This window comes from Lycorma delicatula, chromosome 9 (assembly GCF_047948215.1).
Source record: "Lycorma delicatula isolate Av1 chromosome 9, ASM4794821v1, whole genome shotgun sequence".
NCBI classification, from domain to species: Eukaryota; Metazoa; Arthropoda; class Insecta; order Hemiptera; family Fulgoridae; genus Lycorma; species Lycorma delicatula.
This window is the reverse complement of record NC_134463.1, coordinates 17,881,832-17,904,833: the sequence shown is the minus strand read 5'-3', so window position 1 is coordinate 17,904,833 and position 23,002 is coordinate 17,881,832. Positions and strand designations below refer to the sequence as shown.

Below are 23,002 nucleotides of genomic sequence, written 5' to 3'. Positions count from 1 at the left end.
TGTCTTGCTATTTGATGAAACCTAAACAGTTTAGAAAATGAGAAGAAATGTTTTACATAAAATATACATTTATCAAAGACCGCCCAAAAATTCCTGTTGGGGAAAAATTTCTGGTGCAAATTCAATAGATGCAAAATCACAGGTGAGCAGTGTACTCATAAACATTCTTTACCACCAGATGTAGCTCAAGTTATCAAATCAATCTTTGAAAGCCTATCAGATAGAAACCTGTTATGGAAATATTTACATGTAATTACCCAAAATCCCATGGAATCTTTTTATAGTCATCTGGAACAGACTTCCCAAAATGTTTTCATTGGATTTTATGCATTCAAAGTTGAAGTATATGGTGCTGTCTTGTCTTTCAATGAAGTTGCTTAGGAAATTATGTTTAAATAAACACTTAGTATTTTAACCTGGTCATAGTGCACTAAATATCTTCGAAGAAACTGACAGAGCAAGAATTAGTAAGGGACTACTTCATGCAGTTCTATTTCTGAAAATTCTTATTCTTTAATTCTTAAGTATAATTTTCTCAAAAACTTGTTGAGCTAGGATGATGAAATTTATGCTAGAACCTTATTAGAATGTTTTAAATGTGCTCTTTGTAGCTATTAATTACACAACAGAAAAATTTGTTCATTATTTTTTTATAGCAAAAATAGAAAAATTGGGTAAATTAAAAAAGTTTTGTTTAAAGTTATTTAACTATACAAAAGTCAGTAAAAAGTGAAAATTATGAGGTAAATAACTTTGTTTTTGAATCAAAAAGGTATCGTAAATACTTCTAAAAATGTAAAATTTACATTAATGATATAGCCTATATTACCTCCTCTTAAAAAAATTAAAAAAGTTTTCAATTCTAGTGATGGGTTGATCTCATAGAATCAAATATCCAATTTAATGGTATATTTTCTTACAGTCAGGTTTTTTTTTGTACTTACGAGTTAGTAATGAATGATATTAGAATGAAGGGATACCAAGGGTGAAATTGGGTAGTGAAAAGGGTTATGAATCATATTATATAATACTATAGGTTTTAATTTTATAAGTATATTATGTTTTGTTATTTGCAAATTATATTTGACATTGATCTAATTAATTGGTCTTGGGTAAGACTTTTAACTACTTCAATCTGCTTCTTCTCTTGCACTGCCTACTTCCTTGAAGAGATAGGAACCATGAAAATTGTATCACTCACAAACAGTTATGTGGGCAATATAATTTCCAACAAGATCCCCATTTATTGTGCCACGGTGGTAGTATCCTTAAATAGCCAGCTGCTTCTTTATTGGTACTAAGTGGGACGTAACCTCTACCTGCGGTAGTATATGGAAACATTGTTTCCTTACTAGTAGTTGCATAATAAGCCAGAAATTAGCTTAGATGCATACTGTAATATAATAATTAAAAAATATAATAATATAATTTAAAATTACTTAGATTTAATTTTATCATTATATATTTGTATTACACCTGACTGGTCTTGTGGTTAAGTTGTTGCAACAGCTGATTTTTGAAGTGGAGGGTTCTGCGATTAGAATCTTAGTAAAAGCTATTTAATCTTAGTAAAACCGGTGTACTTTGGTGGTTGGGGTTCAATTAACTACACATTTCAGGATTGGTAGGTCTGGGTCTGGTACGAGACTACATTTCATTTGCTTGTCACTTATATCATCCTCATATAATTGGGCCATAGGGGTTGCTTATTGTTCACAAGTTGAACATATTGCAATGTACACTTTACAAATATAAAAAAGTTTTGTATAGTACTATATTTTTCAATATTATTATTTTTCTTTCTCATTGATTTTATTAAAATCTTATTTAAAAAGTAAAAGCTATGTGTGAAATTTAATATTGTTATAACAATATTTGTTATAATATTATTATATTTAGAAAGTATATGCAGAAATTATCTCGTTAAAATGAATTTTAGAAGTACAAACTAACCTCCACTTCAGCTACCATGTAATCAAGATATCACATCTATTTGAATTCTGATTAAAGTTAGAAAATCATTATTGATAGAAATGTAAATATTACATAATTTATTACATCTAGAGGTCTTCACAGATAAAATAGTTTTGGTATGCATATGTGTTTGCTGGAACAAAAAGATCACTTCTCCCTCTCTTTTACTTAAGTAACTTTCAAAGCAGAAGGAAAGTGATAAAAATATAGTTATTTGACCTCTTGGCCTCTAACTTTATGAAGTAATTTAGTTAAATATGACAAAAAACAAAAAATGCTTTTGCTGTTTCCATCCTGGGCAAAATTACTATAAACCAATGAGTTGTGGGTGGAATGAGCACGTGCTGCCTGGAAGTAACTTTTACTGCCCCTCTTACCACTTTCTTTATTGGTAGATTGCCCATACTTACTATTTATCTCTTTTCCCATTCACTTGATGATGAGTTATGTGAATGCCAGTCAGATGCTCTACCTCTACCTGTGGTCACTGAGACCTTGACAGCCAGTGCAAAGACCTTTAATTAGCAAATGTATTACCTTTCAACTTGACTAACATGTAAATTTTAATCATCATTGTGTGAATGCCCTGCCAGAGAAATCAGTGTACTTAAAATGTTTTATGATCACGATCACAAACTCAGTTCATTTTGTTCTGTGTTTGGGTTGCATATGTAGTGTGATGGACTACTACTATACTTCTATAGTATTAATAATTATTTTTAGTGGTAAGTGTTGTATTGTGTAAGTCTAAAAAATTCATATACAGTATAATTATCAGGATGAAAAAACACAGAAAAAACTATACAGTTAGTGATGATAAAAAACAAATGCCGTACTATAAATACTGTAATATTGAAATTAACAGTAGCAAGAGCCTTATGCATATACTTGCAAATACCCCTTAGTATAAAGCAAATGTAGAATATACAAATCACCATCTTTAGTGTAGCCACCAGTCTATTAACAGCATCTTTTCCTCATTACATAATAAAGTTACTGAAGCAAAATTGCAGAGAATAATCTTCCTTTAGAATTAATGGGTACATTACCATCATTAATATAATAAAAGCAATCGCTCCTGATAGTGCAATAATTAAAATATTAAATGTGGTTGCACTGATGCTTTATATTTAATAAATAATGCTTTAGCGGTTGATGCTAGAGATATCTTATCAGAAAACTCTTTCTCTTTGATTGCTGATAAATCAGTAAACATTTCTTTTACAAAATCATTAGCTGTTGCTATGAGTCAAAAATGAAGACTCATTCTTAAGCATCACTGACAAGTCAGTAGTTCATCTTTGTTCAAAACAATTATTTTGCTGCTTGAAGAATTAGAAGTACCACTTACAAACTTGTTAGGATTTACCACTCCACAGAGAATAATGCCTCTATAATGATGGGGCAGCAAACAGGAATAAGCTTAAAGAGTTGAATGAACATTTATATATATATCTAGATGCATTTGGCACAGCGTTAGTGTGTAGACTTCACAAGCTTGTACTGCAAATACCTTCCACATGCTGTTGAAGAGCTCTATAGTGACATATCCAATTTTATTCTAAAGAAACCAGAAAGATTAGAAGAATTTAAGGTGATTCAACATTAAAGCTCATAACTTAAATTAGGTGAAATATGATGGTTGTTTATAAATTATGTAGTTCAAAGGATTGTAGAACAGTGGAATGTTTTACTGTCTTATTTTAATTTTTGTGTTGAAGATGGAATAGAGCAAGCCCAGTCAATTTTAAATTCTCTTCAAGACCCTGTCATAAAGGTGTATTTTTTTATTTGTGGCCATTTTCCTACCACTTGTAACACACCTAAACTTAAAGTGTATCAGGAGACTTCATATAGGTTTCATCATTTGCTCTTAAATCTTGCAGACAATAGAGATTCTTATACTGCCTATAGAGGCTCTTATACAGCAGCTGAAGAACATGGAATAAATTGAAAAAACCATAAGGAATTTTAAGTCAAGTGTCTATCCTTTTATTTTGGATTCTGCAAACAAGTTTTGAAGAGGGTGGATTTTTTCAATCCCCTTTTAAGAAATATGTCTGTGCTGATTCCAGAAAATTGCAAAAGAAGTGTTAGTATCATGCTATTAACTGTACATTTCCCTAATGTAATTGCAAAAAGTGTTTTGATGCAGGCGGGGAATGAGAGTTAGCCAAGTCCACAGAGTTATTGAAAAGGAATCAAGAATTTATGAAATTTTGGAACACTACTTTTGAAATGAAAAATACTGTTGGTGATACATCATCTCAAATTTTACAAAATTTTTTAAGGCAATGATCTGCTTACCACATTCCTATTCTGCTGCAGCAGGAGGTATCTTTTCTGCTGTTGCTGTTAACAAGACCAAATTGTGAAACAAAACTCCAATCCTCTACAATATGGGCTCCTAATAAAGGAGAAACTGAAACATTCATCAGCCCAAAATTCACACATTTCAAAACTAATTATTGTCCTTGTAAAGTCTTATAAGGATTAAGAAAAGGCTAAAATGTGTGTATTTTACACGAACGCATATTAGAATAAAATAATCTAATCTAAATAAAATAATCATTATTATTTTTATCCTTGCAATAATAATTTTTGATGTTTATTTTTCTACTGAACTAAATTAATTATGAACTTTTTTTTTAGTTTTGGTGGTACTACATTATTCCATGTAAGTTATTGATAAATACTACTGTAGGGATAATTATACTGTAGGATTGCAAAAGATACAAAAGTAATTTTTTTCATAGCGTGAACTATAAACCAGCGTCCTGGAAAGCAGTTACGATAAGAAAACATTAATCAACTTTATTTCTTATAGGCTTATTCAAAAAATAAACTAAGAATTCTAAATAACTGTTATAAATTTAGTAAATTACTGACCTAGCTAGTTTTTAAATGTTGAAAGTAACAAACATTATACACGATGTACTTACTCTGACTTCGTAAATCAGGTGAAACTACAGAAAAACATTACTACAATCACAGTTAAAAAGACTAGTGGTGAACGCGTCTTTGTAAATCAGCTGATTTCGAAGTCGAGAGTTCTAACATTCAAATTCTATTAAAGGCAGTTACTTTTATACGGACTTGAACACTAGATCGTGGATACCGGTGGTTGGTGGTTGGGTTTCAATTAACCACACATCTCAGAAATGGTCGACCTGAGGGAACATGATCATGAAGTGTTTTCTATAGACAAAAGGAGTTCCGCTGAAATTCATATGCTGTTCATTTCATATAATATTAATACTTTAAAAATAAAGAAATTATGAAGGCATAATTGAAATTAAATTAAGCATGATTTTAATGAAAAATTCAGTAATGGCTCCCCAAGCATTAAGAAGTTGGGTAAATATCTACTTCTGTTCATAATTTTAAATGTGTTCATGAGGTAATTTTGCAGGATAGAGAAGATAATGGTGATAAAATTACTGTTAACCAAAGTTTCGGCTATATAAAACTTATCTGAATAAAAAAAACCACTCGCAACAGACTTTGCAAAATCTATTTGCAATAGAATTAGCTATAATAAAGTCTCTATCTATAATGAAATCCACTGACTAACTGGCAGTGTAGAGTTGAGAGTTGATTAATTAATAATAACACTGATCAATATGATTTGTGTCACACGAGTACCAATAGGTGTATTTAATGCAGTTTTTTATATTTTTCAAATATGTATTCAGAATTTCTCCATCACCCACAGTTTTTTTATTATTTTAATTCTTTTAAATATTTTAAAAAGTTTTTTCATCCATTTGTCCACTGTAAAGTAAAAGCTATTAGAGCATTGTAATTATGATGGGACCAAATGAGCTAACGCAAAGGGTAGTGTTGCTACTGTTGTGCAGGTTCAGATGTGTATAGACATGTACAATGTGACCTAGTGTTGCACACTCATCAGAACGATGCCAGTTGTAAGGTATTAGTGAACCAGTAAACACGTCATTGTAACTGCTTTGTGTGTCTGAATTATTGTATATTGCATATTTATAACTTTATTTCTTTTAATTAGTCTTTAGTTACAAAATGCCTAGAGTTTGTTCAAATCATTCTAACAATTTTTCTTATGTACGTGGTGAAGTGATGCTCAAGTCCCAAAGGTGAAACCTTACTCCTTTAGTAAAAAATGTTATGAATTTTATTTTGGGTGTAAAGTCAGGGACCAAACAAGGACCTGGGCCCCACATATCTGTTTTTTGTCAACACATTTCTTCTCTTATGGAGACACTTTGTAATGAAGATAAACCAACAGAATGGCACTTGTTCATTGATTCCTCGAAAGTTAGTTTAAAAGCTGTGCTTCTGCATAATGGCAATAAATTCCTATCAGTACCTGTGGCTCACTCTGCTAGTATAAAATAAACATATAAAACTTTTAATTTATATTGGAAAAGCCAATGTGCAATGTATGAATGGAATATTTGTAGTGATATGAAGGTAATTGCACTTATTCTTGGTATGCAGCTTTGTTAAACAAAGTACTGTTGTTTTTTGTGTGATTGGGATAGTAGGGACAGAAAAAACCATTTCATTAGAAAAGAATGGTCTAAATGTGTATCGCTCAATGCTGAACAGAAAAATGTGAAACATGACCCATTGTGTAATCCTAAAAATGTGTATCTACTTCTGTTATACATTAAATTAGGATTAATGAAGAATTTTGTCAAGGCCATGGACAACACTACTGGTTTCATATGCTTAAAACAGAAGTTTCCTAAAATTAGTGATGTAAAAATTAAAGAAGGAATATTTGTGAGTCCACATATACGATCACTAATACATGATGAAAAGTTTGAGGAACTATTTATTGAATCCACTGGAGAAACCAGCTTGGCAAGCATTCAAAAATTTTACTCAGAGTTTTTGGGGAAATTGAAAGGCGGAAAATTATCGTGATATTGTCAACAATTTTATAACATCTATAAAAATTTGGGTTGTAATATGTCCTTAAAAGTACACTTCCTGCACTTGCACCTAGATTTCTTCATGGAAAATCTTGGTACAGTTAGTAATTAGTATGGGGAGCACTTTCATTAGGAAATTTCAGTTATGGAAAAGTATTTGCCCTGAAGTATCAGGTCAAATGGAATCCTAATATGCTAGCCGATAATTGTTGGACTATCAAGAGGGTTGCTCCACAGGCAAAATATAGCAGAAAATCGTAACTTCTTACTTTGAGTGAGTCAGATGTTTGAATATTGTGTAGTTAAGAATGTAGAAAGTATTAAAATGTTTGAAATTATAAATACCTGCTCTCGGAAACCTTGCATGATGAGGAAAAACCGATATCATATTTGATTTCAGAAGAAAGAATAATATCAAAATCACACATTTTTCTTCCAGAGACAAAAAAAAAATTATTTTTTGTTCCCCAGCGAAACTGAAACATTTTTTAAATGTTCTATTCAATCATATTCATTATGATAAAGTAAAACACTAAAACTATATTACATGCAGAACCTTTGAAAAATTTCAGCATTTAAATCCCTCCTATCCACACAAAACATTTCCTTGCAAAGAAAAATGAATTAAAATGAACTGACAAAACAAAAGTAACAGAGATCTATTATTACTTGTACTAAATAGATCATATAAGCTGACAGTACTCATTTGGTTTAAGCAAGCAGTAATAGCACCATAAAGAAAGAATAATTCTTATATAGCAAATAATTTCTGACATGATATCATGTTATAAAAATTTTGTATTATTATCAAGTATCCTTGAAATATTACACTTACAATTACATATAAAACAGATAGATAAATTTGTTGTTTTTTCATTCACTAACAGATATTGCAATACAGACAGCAGATTGATTTTTTCCAACTCCTGACCAATGAACATTAGTATGCATTGTAGCTGAATAATGGATTAGGATTCTGTCATAAATAAGGTTTAATATTATGTAACACTAACAGACTTAATTCTAATTTAGCCTATCCAGTGCTAAAATCAGCTGCTATAAGAAGCCTAGATAAAAATTATTAGAAAGGAACCATGGCTACAGTACTCCCCCTCATAAGCAGGCATAACTTGACTGATGTAATGATGTAATGACTGATGTAGTAGCTGACAAGATTTAAATTATAACATTAAACATATGGAGCATAGTCAACCTTCTTAACAAAGGACCAGCAGTTTTCTTCTTACCACAGACCCATTAAAATTTGTAATAGATCTGAAAAATATTCAATTCTTCAATCAATGAATAAGGAATCCAGTTATTCTATCCTTTACATTTAATAATATTACTATCGATATCAACTTATATTAATTAATATAACTATCAGTCTTCACAACCTCTCTCTAAAACTATATATAAAATAAAATAAACTAAAATGGTAAATTTCAACATATGAATCAAATTTAAAAATTAATTTTCAGTGCATTACTCATTAAACACATTAAATAAGTTTAATCAAATAAACAACATTTAGTCCAAAATATGTTATACTGCTTCTTGAAATAGAGCTGATAAACTATAAAAAAAGAATAATATTTTTAAGATATATACATATTAAATTGTACAGAGTGAGCAACATAAAACCGAACGCATAGTGAAACCACTACCCAACATTATTTATGAAAGACTCTCACACAACTAGTATGACTAGTGGATGTACATATATGTTACTACTAATTGTTGTTTCTGTTTGTCAGGTGGTTACATGTCAGTGTAGTATACATTTTGTTGCGGTGCAGTATTGTGAGTGCAGTTGTGATTGTGTAAAACACCTTATTCAATCCAGGAGAGGATAGCTACAGTTGAGGCCTACATTCGTTCTGGGTTGTATGAAGAATCACATCAAGTACATGTAGAAAAATTTCCAAATGCCTGAATTCCAGCGAAGAATAGCATACATGATTTAGTTAAATAATGGTGTACAACAGGTTCAGTTTCAAATGCAAAACGAAATGGGCAACTTTCATTAGGACTCCACAGGCCATTGCTGATATTGAAAAGAGAATTACTGCCAGGCCAAAAAAAACTCTACACAATTTATCCCAACAACCTGGTGTTAAATACACATCTTGTCATATTCTTCATGAATTAAGATTCAAACCATATCGTGTTACAACTGTGCTTCAACTGAAGGAGACAGACAACAAGCTGTCAGCAGAGGACGGTAGCTTCTATGTTCCCCAGAGTGGTCTACTTGTGATTTTTGCATCTAATCTAAGGAAGTTTATGCATCTAATCCCTCACAATATTAATGAACTGAAGGTGAACATTAATGAGAAATCAATGCAATTGACAACATTTTGTGTGACGACTTTCAATATGATCAGTTGAGGACAAAAGTGCATCGATGTCCAGGGTGGTCATTTTGAACATCTTTTGTAACAATAAGGTAAATAAATGCAACATTTAAATTATATTTTATGTTTTTCTTATTTAATTTATGCGTATCAATCATAAAATTTCATTCCAACATAACCTACTGATTCTGCAGCGATTATGTTATGGGTACAGTTTTATGTTGCTCACTCTGTATTATTCAAAGTAAAAGTTACAAATATAAATTTATTTAAAGACTAGTGGTTAAATAATACAGCTTTGTTTAGTTGCCATAAATATTGTTTTTTTTTTTTTTAAGAGCCACTTTATGAAAATGTTCTCTTTTCCCCTAGGATGTTTCAGTCTAGTATTACAGTGACGTTATAGTAACATTCGTTCTATCACATCTTTCAAAACATGCCAATAATTCATTTTTATCTAAATAACTAATAGAATTTTTTATTTGCTTATTTAAGAAGCACAGAAATAAAAAAAAAAAATCCAATAATAAATATTTTTTCACCTCAGCATGTTAATTCAAATATATGAAAAAATGTTTATTTTTATAAAATGATAATAAAAATACTGTCTTTTGCACAGAATAAACATTTCAGTTACGGGAGCTTCAATAAATCGCAAACTTGTCAGAGAACATGACGTTCTTTTTAATATTTGCTCTCAGAAAGCATTCAGTCAATAACTAACATGCATAAACACATTGATCAAGGCCATTGCCCCTCAATTCATTAACTGTAACTGGATGAAAACATTTAACTTTTAAGTCCTTCTGCATACAGTCTCGCACTGTCCATCTTGTAATGCTTAATTCTCCAGAACGTCTGGGCATTGATTTCATCGGAGATTGTTGAATCGATGTCTCCACAGCAACATGTCTCAGCTCAAGTACTCGACATCCCATTACGTGGTGCATCAAGAACACTTTCCAATGCAAAAGCCTTCTTCTCCTATGTCAGTAACATTTGCTGTGATGGTGATGATTTCCCAAAATGCACAAAGAAGTTATTCATAATATTCTCCAAGTGTGTGGACGTTCATGAACCCACACACAACCTAATAAATGCTCTTCAACAGTGCACATACTCATTATATGCCATCATTCCACAATCAACTACTACTAAGGTCATCCCACCATGAATGAACACATTGGATGACCCCCACCATGGCTTATCCTCCCCACCTTTTCCAGCAGCACTGAGCAATATCAACATTGAGAATTGGCAGCAGTAGAGAGCCCAATTAAGCTGTATTTATTAGTCTTAGTATGGGTGGGGGACTTCCCACCCATATAGAACAAATATATATACTTGTAGCCTCTCTTATTAAGAAGAAAATTATATAAAAATTTTAGTAGAAAAGTTGTATTTTCAATTAGTAGTTGAGAAACAAACTTAAATTAGTAAGATTTAGCACTTCATTATTGTTCCTCTGAGATTCAGTTACGGCTACAAAATAGGCTACAAATTATGGCTACATAATAGGAGACAACACAACAGTCTAAATAACATTTTGCAGAAACCATTTACAAATATTTTGTAGACTAACAATGATCAACTTACTACAACCAAAACTAACACTAAAATCTGATACAATTTCACAGATTGCATTAACTACTTTCAAAAATAAACTACTTATAAAAAGTCAGATCTGTGAATTACCACTACGCTTACATCAAGTAACTCATGAAATATTTTGCAGTTGATTAGCACAGATCGGTATCATAAAAATTGGGAAATATATATTAACTAATTTAACATTGTGAATAGTTTCACACAAACCCTATGGATAACAGAAATGTTTACAGTTTCTAACTACGATGACAAACCGTATCTAACACAGAAAAGAATTAGTAAATATTTAACAAGCAGATTAAAAAAAATAATTTTATCTGTATTAACCTTAAAGCTTATGCACAGATAAAAATTATAATTAATTCCTAACAAAAATCTTTTTTATCAAGTGGTCCTCCCAAAATATTGATCTTTCTATTGTTCATATTATGTTACTTATATTGTAACATAATTGATATAATGGAACATAAATTTTTAGGTTGTAATATTTAATGTTTTATCTAACAATATAATCAAAGAATCATTATTATAAATTAAATAACAACTACTTTTATTAATTGCATCTTAATATCTTTGATCATTGTTATAAGTTATATATTTTATTGGAATATCTCTGGTGATATCAAATGATGAAGTACAATATTTTTCTTAAAATAATTTCTACCCAAAAGACTGGAGCAAAACTGGTATTTTTAAATAAAAATTGATAAAGCAGACTATACCAATTATTTCTACAAAATGAAATATAGACTGGAGCAAAACTAGTATTTTTAAATACAAATTGATAATGCAATACCAATTATTTCTACAAAATAAAATATAATTTAAGCATTGATGTGATCTTTTCAATTGTTTGATTGTTTATATATAAGCAACATATAATTATATATGGAGTGTACTGGGACATATTTTCCAAACTTCAGGAAGTGATTCTGAGCACCAAAATGAGCAAAAAATCTACTTCAATTAAATTTGGCAAATCTAAGAATAGTGTCTTGTTCTACAAAATAAAAAATTTTGAAAACGTCAACTTCAAAGATTTCAAAATGGCCGCCATCTTAATTCTTTAATCTTCAATAGCTTTGTAATTATTTGTTTGATCAAATTTTTACTTTTACAAAATTTTATTTTGAACAAAAGTACACCTTATTCATAAAAATCTATTGATATACAATTGAATTACTGCAGACAATTAACCCGGCAGTACGCTTGGGCACTGTAATGCAAGCTGATAATTTTTTGCCTGTTTTAATTTCCTCCACTAAATGTAATAAAAATTATTAATATTTTGTTGATTCTGCTTTCTTTTTTTATTCTACATAAGAATTTGAGTAACCGCTGCCCCTGAACCTTGTCAGCAAAAGTAAGCAAAGCATGAACCTCTCTCCACCTAAGATACGTAATACTAGAATGGCTCTAAGCAGATTAAAAACTTGATTAATGATTGCCAAAATAAATCAGGAGATATTAGTTAGTGGTCTTAGGATGCTAACTGAGAATACCAAGCTCCAGAAATAACTACTGAGGAAAATTATGAAGGGTGATAAAACTAGATAAAATTTCAGTATACCAATTTTATCATTTTACCCTGTTTATGTAACATAGTTTAATCTAAGGACTTTCTTAGAAAACATAATCAAAATCGGTATGTGTTGCAAAGTTCTAAGTTGATATGCCAATTAACATATACATTTAATGAAAATAACCACTTCGATGTATTCATTTTTATGAGTATTCAACATGATGAAACAATGATGGCAACTGAGTAAAAATCAAACTAAATAAACTTAACCAAGAACTCTGCCTAAATAATACACTGCTGCTTAAAATTAAACTCATATCATCAAAATTTTGCACTTCATAAAAATACAGGAATGTATAGATTAACCCTCCTAAAATAATATAATAATTTCAATAACAAAATCCATGCAATACTCCCTTATTTTCTTAGAAGTTAAAATAAAAACTGAAATCAGGTCGAAAATAAAAGCAATTTTAAGTTTTCAGTAAATAAACATAAAATTCTGAAACAATTTTCAATTTAAAGATTAATAATTCATTCTTATTGCATTAATAGAAATAATTAAAAATTTCACTAACTAAATACTAAATTAATTAATTAATTTAATCTAATTAAATACTAACCTTTTGGACAAGCATTCATCACATTATTAACAAAGTTCGTAAAACATTCAAATAACCATACACTGTTTATCAGCTTGTTCATTTTAGCTTATAATCATCCATCCATTGGCTGAAATTTTTTTCTTTATTTTCTAAAACTTATTTGATTAAAAATTAAAATGACTTGATAGGTGGTATCATTGATGATATGTTTACTACGAAACTATTTTTTTTAAATCAGTAACACACAATGTATTATTATATAATATCATATTCAATATTTTTTTTATTATTAATAATTTTAAAGTGTTATCTGAAACAAATAAAAGTGACTAATTATCATTAAAAATAAAAACAAAACAAAGTAATAATTTTAATAATTTTGAGTAATATTAATCACCATCTTATAGGTGATCTGATTTTATATCAGGTATCTGATGTAAAATCAACTCAAGTTGTACCAGAAGAGCGTATAATATGTAAGCAATGATATTTATTTCCCACCACTAGTTTAGACAGCAAGTACTTAAAGGAAAAGAAAAAGAAAAGCATAAAACATAGACAGAGCTATGAAGGATGTAATACCATAAAGAAAAATACTTTGAATAAATTTTCTCACTATTCTCAAATTTAATATTACAATAATTGAAATAGGCACAGTGTATCTAAAAAGTTTCTTGTTTTAGACAAGTGACACTATCTATCAACAAATGGCAGAACTACATAATAGTTAGATCACTCACTAAGAGTGGTACTTGAGAAGTAAGAATTTTGACTTGAATTTTTTATTTTGTTCCAATTTTGTGCTGGAAAAGAGAGAATTTATAAAATTTTCTATATATCTTCAAAAAAAATTCTCCAGAAACTTGAGTTGATAAAAGCAACATGTAATAGTAAGCATCCTTATGTTAGGTAATGATTGGCTATTGGAGTGTTTCAAGCAATTAGAATGGAAATCATTAGTTGATAAAATTTGCTTTCTGGCAAATTTGAACAAATCAAACGGTTCAAAGACATAAAGATTGAAAACTATGCATCATTTAGAAAATATATTCAAGTTTCATAAGATTGAAACATTTTCTTGATTTACGATTTTTGTGATATACTACTCCTTACCAAATGAAATAGAAAAATTAAAAATCAATATGATATATAGCCAAGGGTTACACAAATAAATAAAAATCAATTTTTTTTAAAAATGCATATAATTGTTTATGGAATTTTACGGTACTGTAACTACCATACTTTAACTTTGGTGATCTACAGAAACCAGTTTGTTAAATGTGAGATTTTACCTTTCACACATCTCATTTTCAACATCCTACTCCCTAAGATGTAGAAGGTATGGCAGAAACATCAGGTTGAAGAAATACAATCTATCACATTTTCCAGGAGTTTAAACATTATATTTGATTACTTCAATTTATTTGTGATAATACAAAAAAGTAGATAAAAAATTATCAAAATGATATTAATCTTGTACTAAGATTTCAGATGTTGAGATGCAAAAAAAATTAGGAAGACTTTTTTTATCAAAAGCAATTTTTTTCCTTCTTTTATGCAAGCAATTGTTATGGAAAACATGGGGGAAATTAAGCAGTTAAAACAGCAGCATAAAATCAATAGAAAGAATAAAATTAATACCATTGAAGTTTTTTATTAGAGTATTATGTACTACTATGTTACATAATGCCAGATGCACACAACTATTTTTTTATGATGAACAACTTCCTTTCTTTTTCTGGTTAGCCTCCGGGAATTACCGTTCAGGTACTACTTCAAAAGATGAATAAGGATAATAAGTATGAGTGTAAATGAAGTGTAGTCTTGTACAGTCTCAGTTTGACCATTCCTGAGGTGTGTGCTTAATTGAAATCCAATCACCAAAGAACACCGGTATCCACAATCTAGTATTCAAATCCGTATAAAAGTAACTGCCTTTACAAGAACTTGAACGCTGGAACTCTCGACTTCCAAATCAGCTGATTTGGGAAGACGCATCCACCACCAGACCAACATGGTGGGTTATGATGAACAATCTGAAAAGTTATCGCCTAACTTCCCAAAAACAATACTGCTATTGCACAGATTACATTAAAGGAGAGAATAAACATTTTTTTGGAAAACAGGCCATTTTACATACCGTACACAACACCATTTGGTTGAAATCCTAACTTATGCCCTACAAAACAAAAAAATCTGATATGGACAAGAAACTTGACTTCCTAGTACGCCTTTTAAATTACATATACACATTTTTTTCTGCTCCTTGTTTAAACTTATTTCATTTGAAAGTGAGATATGATCTTCCAATTCTTTAATAAAGTGGATAGTTACACAATTTCATTGTGGTGGATATCACATTACATCACATTTTTTGTGGTATCCATATCACCATTTTATGTTATTTTATATATTAATTTTGTTTCACATCGCTCAAGTAGATATGTAGTGTAAGTGAGAACGTGTTGAATCCGTAACCATGTGCACAATGTTCGAATCCGACTTCGTATACGTTTATTTTTATTTTTTATTTTTTTTAAATTAAAAATATTGATTTACTAATTATTAACGTCTATTGAAAAATTTTTTAATTAAAATGAATAGTACAGAAACTTTTATTTTGCTAATAACTTCTGATTTTTTTTCATATTTTTTTTTATTGTTATTATTGAACTATTATTTATTGTTAAATTTTTTTTTTAATCAGAAGTTAATAATTATTAACGAATCAATAAAATTAAAAGAAAAAAAAGTTAAAAAAATATTTGTATATTAAGTTGGATTCGAACCAATGTGCTTTCCCCTTGTAAGATCCAAATATTTCATTAATTAAAATTTTATTTGGCTAAACTCTGGAACCAATGAAAATATGTACTACTTATGATGTATTGTTGAAAACCTCTCAATGAGGGCTTATTACTGCAGTTAAGAAAAAGTCCAAAATCCAAATATTTTTGATTTTAGGATTTTTTGAACATTTTTGGTTGTTGCTTTTGATTCAGTTGATTGCAATCAAAAGGGGAGGTGCACAACTAGATGTTGCAAGTCCTAAATACAAAATTTCAACATTCTACAGCTAATCGTTCTGGAGTTATGGGAGATACAAACATATATACAGACGTCACGCTAAATTAGCCAAAATGGATTTAGGGATGGTCAAAATGGATATTTCCATTGAAATCTGAAAACCAAAATTTTTCACAATTACATTTTTCCTTTACTTTGTACAAAGAAATAAAAAATGGATAAAATTCACAATATACATATATGTACATGTAAATATACATGGTTACATGCATGTAACTCCAAATGCATGAATATACACATGGATATGCGAAAATGTTCAAGTAAATTTGAAAGTAAATCATGAATAAAAATGTAAGTCTTCCATGTAAATCTAAAAATGATATCTACCAAAATAAATTTTTAAAAAACTATTCTTAAAATGCACAGTACTAATTAGTTTATCAATAAATACTGATAATAGTAAATTGCAGAACTCACCGAATTATACCAGTGCTATAAAATTAATATATTCTGTAACAATCTCCGTGGTGAAGAAGTACAAACAAATTTACTACGTGGACATGGAAGCCTTCTAAGACATTCAGCTAATTTACGATCGCATTCACATAACCTTTGACCACATGATGGTCCTAATGCTGTAAAATAATAACATTAAAATAAATAGATACACAGTATTATATTCAACTCCATTAAAATACAGGCTGTTCCTCACAATATGAGGCTAATAGAAAAATTTTAAAAACTGGAGCATTACAACCCAATGGACAAAATTACAACCCAAATGTATTTACTGAAATATTGGAATACACCAATAATTTTCATAACACTAGTATATTAGCGAAATTTCATATATATATCTGAGTAATAATAAACTAATAAAGGAACAAATCAGATTTTATAACAATATACTATTTAAGCAAATTATACAATAATTAATAACCATTGGATTGGCTAAGTGATTCAATGTGTATTTCATAACAGTTATGAACATAATCACTTTAATTTTTATCTTTGATTTAATTAATTATAAAAATTTATATTCACAACTATAAAATTCATAATTAATTAATAATCCCTGATGATGGAGGAATAATCCAAAAGCCCTTGTATAATTAATACAATTGTTGTTGAAAATAGTCTATATAAATTTAAAAGTTGGTAGAACTGCTTTTATTCTCCCTTTTTATCTTTTTCTTTCAAGTGTGTATACGCTCAGCATTTCATACACCCTATCAACTCTGTCTAAAAATATAATCATTGACAATGTTTGGGACCATTGTCTTCTTTCCTTTCTGTACTACTTTTACGCATTCTAATTTTGTTGTCAAACACAAGACATCTCGTTTATCTTGCCACTTCAACACCCTCATTTTACCCACCTTATCACATACTGAAAGAATTTTATTTTTATTTAATTTTAAAGTAGATTTATATTGTTTTTGAAGATTAAGGAACTATTTTTTATTAATAATTGCTATAATATGTTCACTAGAGGACCGCTTTGAAAATATTTTTTGTATATGTACTTTTGGTACATGACAGTAAACAATATTATTAATACATAGTCGCAATTCCTCAGTAAAAATTTCTGTATCATGATCAATATCAAATCCCAGTCAGGCGTGACATTTTTATACACCATAAAATTCCATTTCCATGTTCCACACACAAGCTTCATACTTATGTGATGATGTAAAAAATAAATATTATTTACAATCAAACCCACATTTATTATATGTTGAATCTTAAAAAATGTATCTTTTTATAATCTGGTATGTATTGATCAGATATAAGATTAGAATTCAAAATTTTAGGTAACGTTATCTCTGAAGGTAAGTTATACTTATCACTATGAAAAATTTCACCATAAACAATATTAATACTAATATTTGTAAGATTAGAAAAACCTAAATTGTGAGAATTACCGCAACAGTTTAACAAATTACTTGATTGTAAAAGATCACAATCTGTAGAAAACAATACCGCCTTACAATTTGTAAGGTGAGCAGCAGCATTTTTAACATTTATATGTATGATAACATTTAGAAAAGAAACATTTCCTAGATTTTCCTGTACAAAACCTGCCACATTAAAGTTACCTAACAATGTTACAGCGGTAGACTGTCTTAACCTTGAACATTTGTAGATGGTTTAAGTCAGCTGATTTCAAAGTCAAGAGTTCTAAGGTTCAAATCTTAGTAAAGGCAGTTTGTTACTTATATATACAGATTTGAATACTAGATCATGGATGCCGGTAGTATTCTTTGGTGGTTGGATTTCAATTAACCACACATCGCAGCAATGGTCGACCTGAGATTGTACAAGACTACACTTCACTTGCATTCATACATATCATCCTCTGAAGTAATGCCTATGGTGGTTATGGAGGCTAAACAGAAAAAGAGAGTTGGTTGGAGTGAGGAAGCGTTACATAACAACCATGTCTAGCAACGAGATGCTGGCCAGGTAGTGCACCAAGGAACTTTTATTGTCATCACGCATTACTAAAACAAATATTCATAATCTATTTGAATTGACAACATATTAATATCCAGTTATCTTTTTCTCTTTAATTATGAAATAAATTTTTAAGATGTAAAAATATTGAACCTGATTGGGATTCAAAGCCCTTTTGCAACATACCTTTATTTTGAAACTTTTTTTTTTTTAACACAAGAATCAACACTGTAATTTATTTATCAATCTGGTTATCGTTTTAAAATTTAACAATTGTATTAGTTAAAATGGAATATTTGAATAATCACTAATTTAGTGACTATACAATGACAGAATAAAGACTGTTTTCGGGTGTAATATCGCACTTAGTAGTTTCAAAGGGCAGGGTTAATAAAATATTGCGCACAATAAGATTTATAAAAAAAAATTGTTAAAAAAAAACAAATTTTGTGCAAAATAACTTTCAAATAGTTTCTCCAAAATAGGTATAGCAATTTTGGAATGAATAACCATGTGCGGTTGTCCAAGTATTATTTAATCGTTCAGAACGCCTTGAATTAGGTATGTTTAAGATACACGATTATATACCAGTTTTAAACGATGAGAGATTGTCATCATTTAAGTAATGTTTTTACTAAAAAATAAATTAAATATGGATAGGTTTTGTTCACTGAGAAATTTAAATTTGTTTTTGAATTACGAAATTTTGAAAAAGTTTCAGAACATCTAATTTTTTTTTTAGCTCCCGATTCATTGAGGATATTTACTTATGATATGAAACTTTATATATTTTCAAATACGGTTATAAAGAGTTCCTAGGCTGTAAAATCATTTCCATTCACAAGTTGCAGTTAACAGCTTGGAAAGCAACATACTTTTTTTTTAACCATGTTAGGTATTGCTTCAGAAGAATGGATGAATGATTTTAGCATGTGTGAAAATGTCATGCCTGATCGGGATTCGAACTGGGACCTCCAGATGAAATGCAGAGACGCTACCACAGAGGCCAGTTATAGTAGTATACCTGTTTACCTTTTATAGTCGTAATTTATTTTTCTCAGAAAACCATTGAAATTCATTTAAGATAATGCAGTTCTAATCAAAGCAAAATTAAAACATTTTTTGTGAAAAAAAATTAATTACATTAAAAATACATTTTTAAATAAATTATATTGAAAATAGTTTTTAAAAGTATTGTTATAATATAAAAAATCTGATGTGGACAACACATGATTTCCTTGTATTAAATTACATATACATATTTTCTTTTTAATAGAAAGTACATAAAATTTTATTTCATTAATAAATTCTGATATTTTTTCATATTTTTTATTATTATTATTGAATAATTATTTATCATAATTTTTTTTTATATTCAGAGGTTAACAGATTATTAATATATTTTTTTTTAATTTTAAAAAAATTACAAAAAAAAGTTAAAAAAAAAAGAGAGATGAAGTCTGATTGAACCGATCGATGTGCCTTCCTCTATAAGATCCACATACTTCATTAATCAAAATTTTATTTAGGTATAACTCTGGAACCAATGAAAATAAGTACCAATGATATATCATTGAAAAACTCTCAATGAGGACTTATTACTGCAGTTAAGAAAAAATCCAAATTTCTTTGGAATTTGGGATTTTTTTTGGACACTTGGTTCAGTCTATTGCAATCAAAAGGCAAGGTGCACAACTAGATGTTACAACAGTCCTTAATCCAAAATTTCATCATTCTATGTCTGTTTTCGAGTTATGCGAGATATATACATATGTACATACAGATGTCATGCCGAAACTAATCAAAATGAATTCAGGGATGGTGGAAATGGATATTTCTGTTGAAATCTGAAAACCGTAATTTTTTACTTCCTTTACTTCGTAAAAAGATGTGAAATGCTAGCGCATTATGTCATTAGATACCATCGGCTGTGAAATTACATAATGAATACCTTTGTTATAAATACATTTTGTTAAACTGTGTAAAATTTATAATTTTGCATGGCCATACCTGTGTTAGAATAATTTCGCTGATGCTTTTTCTTGTATAAATAGCCTCAGACACATCCTGGATTAATGTCCAATAGTAATCAGCTAGCATGTTAGTATTCCATTTCCCTTTATACTTTCCTTCACCTAAATGTCTTTGTGAAAACATTCACTGTGTTCGTCACTTACATCTCCGAGGTTGTCCAGGAAAAATCCAGATGTGAATGGAGGAAATGTATCTTCAAAGACGTATTACATCCCATAGCTCTGTATGAAGTAAGAAGTTGATTAACAATATTGTGGTAATTCTTGAATTTTTGTTTGTCGAGAAAATTTTTGCAAATATCTTTAAATGAAGCCCAAGCTGCACTTTCTACATTATTTAATATAGACTTAAATACATCATCTTTAACCGACTCTCTTATTTGAGGACCAACAAATTTTCCTTCACTTACATTTGGAAATTTTTGCCTGATGTACAAAAATCCAGTTCTAGCCTTCTTCAGTGCTTTTACAAAATTTTTCATGACTCCTAGCTTGATATGAAGAGGAGGTTATAATATTGTTTCCATTTGGAGTTTAGTTGTCTCATTTCTTCCACTCTTTGGTAACATATTGTTTATCTGTAGCTCGGTTATCCCATTCGCAAAGAAAACACATGTACTTAATATAGCCTAAAATTTTTTAGTAGTATAGTTTTAGTATAGCCTAAAGTCAAAACCTAAAATTTTTGTATTTTTTTAAAGTAAATTCCAACCTTGCAGTCTTGACCCTAACAGTTCAGCTTGATCTTTTGATAAATTTAAATCCCTAATCAAATCATTTAATTTACCTTGTGATACAAGATGTGGCTTATTGGAAGATAACTCAAATCAATATTATTGTTGTCTTCTGCAGTGTAACCTGGTTCTTCATCACTGCTTTCGAAACATACATTCACAGGTGGCTCAGTAACTGGAATAATTTCACTGTGAGGTACAGGCCTGATTGCAGATTGCAATGAAGCTTATTTTACAGTATATTTAGATTTTTTAGAAATTCCACACTTGTTAAACAAAAGTAATAGTTGGTTACATGATCCTTTGGTTCACATCAAACCATAGGTATATATATGTAGTAATGTGTGACTATGATATGATTTAATTCTTTGTCCAGTATTAGTTGTAATATGCTTACAACTATTTGTTGAAAAATGAAAAAAAATCCTTTAATTAAAATTAAAATTTAAAAAACAATGTGGCTGATAGATTCTGAGTTAATATTAGTTTTCAGCATCAAAAAACTTTTTAAAATCATGTATCAAACATTAGGAAACAAAAATTATGTTTATCAGTGTAATAGTAATCTAAACTCTGATAGTGGATAAAAAAAAAAAAATAATAATATATTCGTGTGAATAAATAATGTAAGTATAGTATTTTAATTTAATCTATCTTCTTTATTAGGTTTTGATAAGTTCCAGAATAATATTGTTTATAATACATTTATAACTTTTACCTGATCTGTTTCCCGCGTAGATTTTAAAATGCCCATCAAAAATGTCGGCAGATTAAGGTTGTTTTTTACATCTCGTAAGCAACGTGAGAACGCGTTAATACATCATCCGACATGGTTGTGTAGCGTCTTTTCTAGTGGTACCTTTAACGATTATTATTCAATTTAACGATGTAGATTAATTTTTTAGTCTAGATAATCTTACTTGAATACTTATTAAGAGAATTATTTTGATAGTTCTACCAATTGGTTTCTGCGAATAATGAAATGATGCTATTTTGCACCTTTGTCCTCTACTAAAAAAAGTAAGTAGTGACATATAGTTAATTTTCTTAATTGTACATAATATGAATGTGAGTTTCTGAACTCGTTTTACATTAATTATATACAGTTGTACTTTATACTAATTGTCTTAAAACTATGAGTAATTTTTAGGATGTTATGGTTATAGTTAATTTAGACCTAACATTTGTGTATCTTATCTGAAACTTTTTTAATGTTATAATATTTTTTGTGCTCGTGAACAAAGTTACATTTTATTATTCATGCTTGTTAGTTCTAATTTCCATGCTAATTAGTTTCAATGTTGTTAAGGCATACTGGTACATTGCTGTTGAATAAAAAGTAATGATTTACCCATCCTAGCTATCTATTCCAATGGTTTGATTAAACATTTACTTCCTCACACTAATGATAATGTAAGCCTCAAAAACTTTTGTTTATAAACTCAAATTTGTAATAATGCTATTGCGAAATGCATAGTGGATTTATTCATTGAACAGCATGACAAAAAATGACATAAAACTAAAATTATTAATAATTGAGTTTCAGATTAATGTAATTTTTCTCCCAAGTCATGTGTAGCTAATTATTGGCACCTTCCTGGAGTAAATAGGAATGACATAATAATTAGCTGCATAAGGCATTTTGGAAGAAAGAGTTTCTTTCATTAATCTGATACTGGTAATCAAACTTTAAACCTAACATGGACTCAATTAAAAGTAAATGAAAAACAAATGTATTTAGAGAATTAAAACTAGAATTCAGATTTTTA

At 29.3% G+C, this 23,002-nt stretch overlaps 1 long non-coding RNA gene across 4 annotated transcripts in view; it reads left to right on the top strand.

The window, feature by feature from the left end:
• The window catches only part of LOC142329730 (uncharacterized), a 97,664-nt gene that overhangs the window by 59,375 nt on the left and 15,287 nt on the right, over positions 1-23,002 (top strand). For all 4 annotated transcript variants that reach the window (XR_012757579.1, XR_012757576.1, XR_012757577.1 and 1 more), the window contains one exon: positions 8,648-9,339. This is a non-coding gene — a long non-coding RNA (uncharacterized LOC142329730). The remainder of the gene's footprint in view (positions 1-8,647; positions 9,340-23,002) is intronic.